This window comes from Amblyomma mixtum, chromosome 2 (assembly GCF_055824585.1).
Source record: "Amblyomma mixtum isolate Tamu chromosome 2, ASM5582458v1, whole genome shotgun sequence".
Lineage (NCBI taxonomy): Eukaryota > Metazoa > Arthropoda > Arachnida > Ixodida > Ixodidae > Amblyomma > Amblyomma mixtum.
Window position 1 is genome coordinate 267,294,511 of NC_143013.1, and position 6,000 is coordinate 267,300,510.

Sequence of the window (6,000 nt, forward strand, 5' to 3'; positions counted from 1 at the left end):
GCTTGACAAGCTCGCACCCCCTGTTACATATGGACAAGGGCAGACACACTACATGCGCGAAACATTAGGAAATTACATATTTTGTAAAGCCATTAGAGCAATTAGATAACAATTATTATCAAAACACATGACAACTCTATAAATACTGTAATAACATGCAAATTTGACAAACCAGAGAGTGGCAATTTTCCATTGCCGTGTAAAAAATGTCGACATAATACACACCACTTTCACACACACATATACACATCAACTGCATTCATCAGAATTCATATATCATAAATAAAATCAACTCTACAAGACGTCAAGGTTTCTAATATGTTCATGCATTGTATGGCCTTTATTAAGATTATTTAACAGTCTTGGAATTACATTACACAACATTTGCATTCCATAGTTCGTTCGTGATGAGGGAACTTCCCAGAGTTCTGTGTGTCGTGTGTGATATGGGTGAATGTTGTGACCTATGTTTGCTAACTGCAAGAGAAAGTTACTTTGTTTTTTATCTTTCACTAGGGGCTTGCATAAACAGAAATCATAATAGTGTTCCATGTTTACTAAGTTAAGTTCTTTAAGAAGTGCAATAGATGAACATGTTGGAGGTGAGTTTGTAATAATTCTTACAATTTTCTTTTGAACGCGACCAAGTTTAGCAATATTTTTATATGTACTATTTCCCCACACAAGAAAAAGAGTAACGTACAGTGGACATTAAAAGTGTGTGGTATAGGAAAAGTCTGACGTTAAATGGAAGTACGTCGCGATGGCGATAAAGCAAACCTGTGGTGCGAGCTAGTTTAGTTGTTATGAAGTCGAATTGCAAGTCCCACAGCATGTGCTCAAATGCATATACCACTCAAATGGCTGTGTATTTGCTGTGTAATATACTTTCCCATGCCAAAACTGTCGTAGCGCTTGCATACTTTCAAACTGCAAATAAGCATGTTCGGGACATTTAAATAGTTATCCTAAGATCACCCTTCGAAGCGTGTTTCACGGGCATCGTGCTTTCCTATATGCCATTTAGTTCTGCAAGTTTCAGGGAGGGTAATATGGACTAAATTACATTATCGTTTTCACAAAGGCGGTTAAAATGTATTACCAGGTGTTGAGAAATTATGTGCGCTTCATCAAGCTCCTATAGGGTTTCTAAGGACTAGCCTCACAACGAGCGGCGGCAGCGGCTATAGTTAAAATTAGTGTTATATGTAATCAGTTAGTTATGGCAGTGTTCGATATTTTTTTAGCGCTTGGTGCTAAAACGTTTTGTGTGAAATCGGGCTCCGGACATCGAACTTTAATTCTTTCTGTGTATACCTGACTCATATTGCTGTCTGCTTTCTCTCTCCCTCTCTAACTGCAATCAAAAGGCTTCACTTAGTTCTGCTTTAAAACTTCCGGCATGTCGAAATACATGTGAGGTTCACTAAAACTAAATATATTCCTTACTCAATGTATCGTTTCCTTTATGCTCGGTTGGATTATTGCGAACAATTATTGCCGATTGCGTGTCTTATCTCCCTTTCTTTGCAGAATTTCAAGTGGTCGAACAGAAGAGGCTGCCTTCTGCTGGTGTAGCGTCAGACATATAGCAATTTGTTTTTTTTTTTTGTTCTCATACTTTCGGTGGAACGATGTCGTTAAACAAGGCATTGCCACTGACAATGGAGCGCATATTGCAACCTCGCAAAACGACGAGGGACGGAGAGGAAAGCACAGGACAAGACGCGTATCCAAGCTCGTATCCTAGCTCCACATTTTCTCCCCAGAAGAGAAGGAAAGTTTGATGGTACAGCGCCAGGTATAGGTTCAGAAAAAAGTGTGTGTGTGTGTGTGTGTGTGTGTGTATGCGCGCGCGTGCGTGCGTGCGTGTGTATGTGTATGTGTGCGCGTGCGTGCGTGCGTGTGTGTGTGTGTGCGTGCGTGCGCGTGCACGCGTGCGTGCGTGTGTGTGTGTGTGTGTGTGTGTGTGTGTGTGTGTGTGTGTTTATGGTTGGTTTATGGGGTTTAACGTCCCAAAGCGACTAAGGCTATGAGAGACGCCGTAGTGGAGGGCTCTGGAAATTTCGACCACCTGGGGTTCTTTAACGTGCACTGACATCGCAGAGTACACGGGCCTCTAGAATTTCTCCTCCAAAGAAATTCAACCGCCGCGGCCGGGATCGAACCCGCGTCTTTCGGGTCAGCAGCCGAGCACCATAACCACTGAGCCACCGCGGCGGCTTTGTGTGTGTGTGTGTGTGTGTGTGTGTGTGTGTGTGTGTGTGTGTGTGTGTGTGTGTGTGTGTGTGTGTGTGTGTGTGTGTGTGTGTGTGTGTGTGTGTGTGTGTGTGTGTGTGTGTTTCATGACCAGTAAGCGAGAATTGCTATCATGCACCAATTTTGTTTTTGGAAATTAACCGCTTTATGCTGGCATGCGCTCTTCATTTGAAAAGCAGCCAAAGTCCATTCGGTTCAGTGTGAAGTACCACGCGAACACGTACAGTGTGGGCATTTTTTTTGCTCTTCTTTCTCTTCTCCTTTATCCCTTCTTTCCTTGTTCTTCAATTCTTTCTTTTTTATTGAGCCAAACATTACTTCAATAATTTGTTGCGGTAATTGGGGTGTAAACCTCTTAATAATTCTTGAATGCATGAGCTTACACGTCGGGTCCGTAAATAAGCGTCGGATAGCGACATAGATGCCGTGAACTGCCATATTTTATGCGAAGCATATTACTAGAGCTACACTACAGCCCGTCGAACGCGGCGGTGGAGCTACCATTGACCTTCATTTGACCTTGATTGCATTACGTTTGATTAGATTGGATTAGATTGAATTGGATTGGATTAGATTTGATTAGATTACATTAGATTAGAATAGATTGGATTGGAGTGGAATGAATTGGATGGGATTGGAGTGGATTGCAGTGGATTGAATTGGAATGGATTCGAGTGGAGTGGAATGAATTGGATTGGATTGGAATGGATTTGATTGGTTTGGAGTGCAGTGGAATGAATTGGATTGGATTGGAATGGATGAGATTGGATTGGAGTGGAATGAATGTGATTGGATGGGATTGGATTGAATTTGATTGGAATGGATTGCATTGGATTGGATGGGATTGAATTGGATTGCATTGGATTAGATTGAATTGGATTGATTGTATAACCGATGCATCACCACAAGTCTAACCACAAGCACCACCACCAGCTACACTACGAGTTGTACCACGGCGTACGTACGGATATTGCTTTCGCAATTACCGGGCTTAACGAAGCTAAGCCACAGATTTTTTATGATGTGGTTAACTGTAGTCGGAGACAACTCAAGAACGACGCTGCTTTTGCCCGTCAAAGGACCCCCTTCCAGCCAGTGGCGTCGGCCGATTCTCATGAGCCTGATAGCACCACAATGCAGGGAGCGACGTGACGTGACAGTTACTAAAAACTTTTTCTACACATTAAATATTTCTTTACACTTCGTCTTGCTTTATACAGACGGCATATAAGAAACGAGCTAACCGTCATGCAACCGATCGATGTATATATTGGGCAAGGTTCTTAATCTTTCCAGCCTCTGGTGACCCTATCGTCTTTCCAAATGTGCTGAGGAACACAGCAGGTGTTGGCTCCCGTCCCTTCCAGCCTGACATCCAAAAAGAGAGAGAGAATGCAGACGCGCGACCGATCAAGCAATGCCCAAAGAATTGAATTTAGGCATTTTTTTTTAGGTTTCGAGGGTCATGCGAGTCATAGCCTTGCTATAATAGTGTCAGGATGTTTCAGTATAAAGCCAGTGATTATTACCTGAAGTAATGAATGGCTGTATAATGAATCAGCATGCTGCAATCACTTATTTCAATATGATTACTCCCAAAATAAAGTAAGTGTAAAAGAAAGGTGACGTTTGAGGTATACGTATGGATTTAAGCATTCAGAGAACCCGAAGAGCACTCCATGTAAAACACAAATTTCGCAGAAATCAAGTTTGAGAACGCCAGCACGGGACATGCAAAACGTTCCTGGACATCAGTAACTAGAGCCATACGTTGGCAGCCAGTAGCGAACACTGCGCAACTCACTGGAAATATTTTCAATGGTCGTTTTGAAGAAATTAGAGAGTTGCGAGAGATTCCACGCCAACATGGTAATTATCATGGCCGGCTCTTCCTCATCGCTACAAAAATTTGGCTGACAAAGCGCTTCCCTGCACTCATACCAACTATTTCCGACGTGCATAGAAAATGAGCGGGGTGTATTGAACGTTCGAAATACCCGCGCTGATTCTCACCGTTCAGCGCCATCACGCGGCTCCCGGTGTCACCTCTGCAAACCAGAAGCGTTTGTCAAGGTTTCCTGGATATCCTTGTACCGTAATCTTCTTTTCTTTTTCCTGCTGATGTAGATTAGAGAAGGCTGTCGATCACGTCGTACTCTCTTTAGATGGGATGTGATTTTACAGAAAACAAAATAAGTACCGCTGGTGGGATCCGAACTTACGACTTCCCCGTGTCTTTAGTTCGGTGCTCTACCATCAGCACAATTCTTGTCCACAATTCGGATCTGGAAATCGGATACTTGTAAACAGATCTGGCGACTCTACTAGACTGCTTGCAATGAACCAAGAGATTTCCGTATCGTTTTTATTTTTCTTTTCTTTTCTTCTTCCCCATCCCCTTCCTCCACCCTCTTCTTGAGTAGCATGCCAGGTTAACTACCAAGCAAGCCTACCCTGTAATCATCAAAATGTCTCTCTATTTCTACCAACAGCACTACAGCGGGCGGCAGCTGCCGTGTCTTATACTTTCGAAGACATTTACGTTAAGTGAACCTTAACTTATGAGTGCGTAAACCGGCACCACACTCGAGCACTGGGCACGTCAAAGATAGCCAATACTCATATATACGTGTATACCTCCTTCCTGTATACCCACACACCTCTGACGCACCAGTTCAACCGCGCCCACATAAACCGTTTGACGGACAGAGCGTGAATTTTTCAAAGTAAACACCGCATAGACGCGTTCCCTCCGCGCCTTTGCACAAATCCGTAGGACACGAAGTAAAACGGTCGAAGGATAAGGGCTTGTAAAGCACGAGAAAATGCAGCTAAGCCTGTCAGTTTCCACCAAGGAGACACCCAGCTCCGTGCCTGGCAGCGAGCCGTTATGCAAGGAGAGAGTGAAAGAGACAGAACGGCAGAAAGAGAGAGGGGGACTCCGCCAGGCCTTCTCCGTGGGACTATGGGCACGCGCCGGGGATTAACGCAATTTCGCGGACAAAAACACGCCGAACAATATACGCGCATCGGCTTAGCATGCGAGGAACCAGTAGAAAAGAGGCTGAACAAGATGGAAAACAAAAGGCTAGTTGTTCTTGTGCCTGTGAGATGTGTGTGTGTGTGTGGGGGGGGGGGGGGGGGGGGGATATACGGTTGGCTAACAGATGCTGCGTATAATCGCTTCACCGCGGCGGTGAACGCGACCAGATGCAGGCAGGCAGGCAGCTAGGCAGGCATGCACGCCGACGCATACGGCCCATTGTTTTCGGCGAGGTCGCGAAACAGCTCCGGCCCCGCCTGCAGAGGCAGCGCGCGAGAGTCTCTGGGGTCTCGCCTTTGTACAGGCGCGCACATATACGCGCACTCTCGAACAAACCACATAGAAACACAGCAGGCAGCCGAGCAAGCAACGTGTTCGGCTTTTGCGCACAGCAGGCATGCATGCAGACGCGGCCCCGGGAGCTATAGCCGCTACTGACACGGAAACGGAGGAGCAAAGCGGGTATTGGCGGAAAGAACGCATAAATAATGAGATAGATAAAAGAAAAAACGCTGGAAAGTGGAAGAAGGATACGTCGAGGCTCAAATACGTCTTTCGTTGTCTCTCAATCCTTCCGAACATGCAGGCTGTCTTGTGCGCAGCAGGAAAGCGACACTAGACAAAAAGTGCGTGCTCAAATTGTAAGAAGGACGGAAGGACGCGTGTTTGCGCACGTTGGAGTCGCTTACGTACCGCGA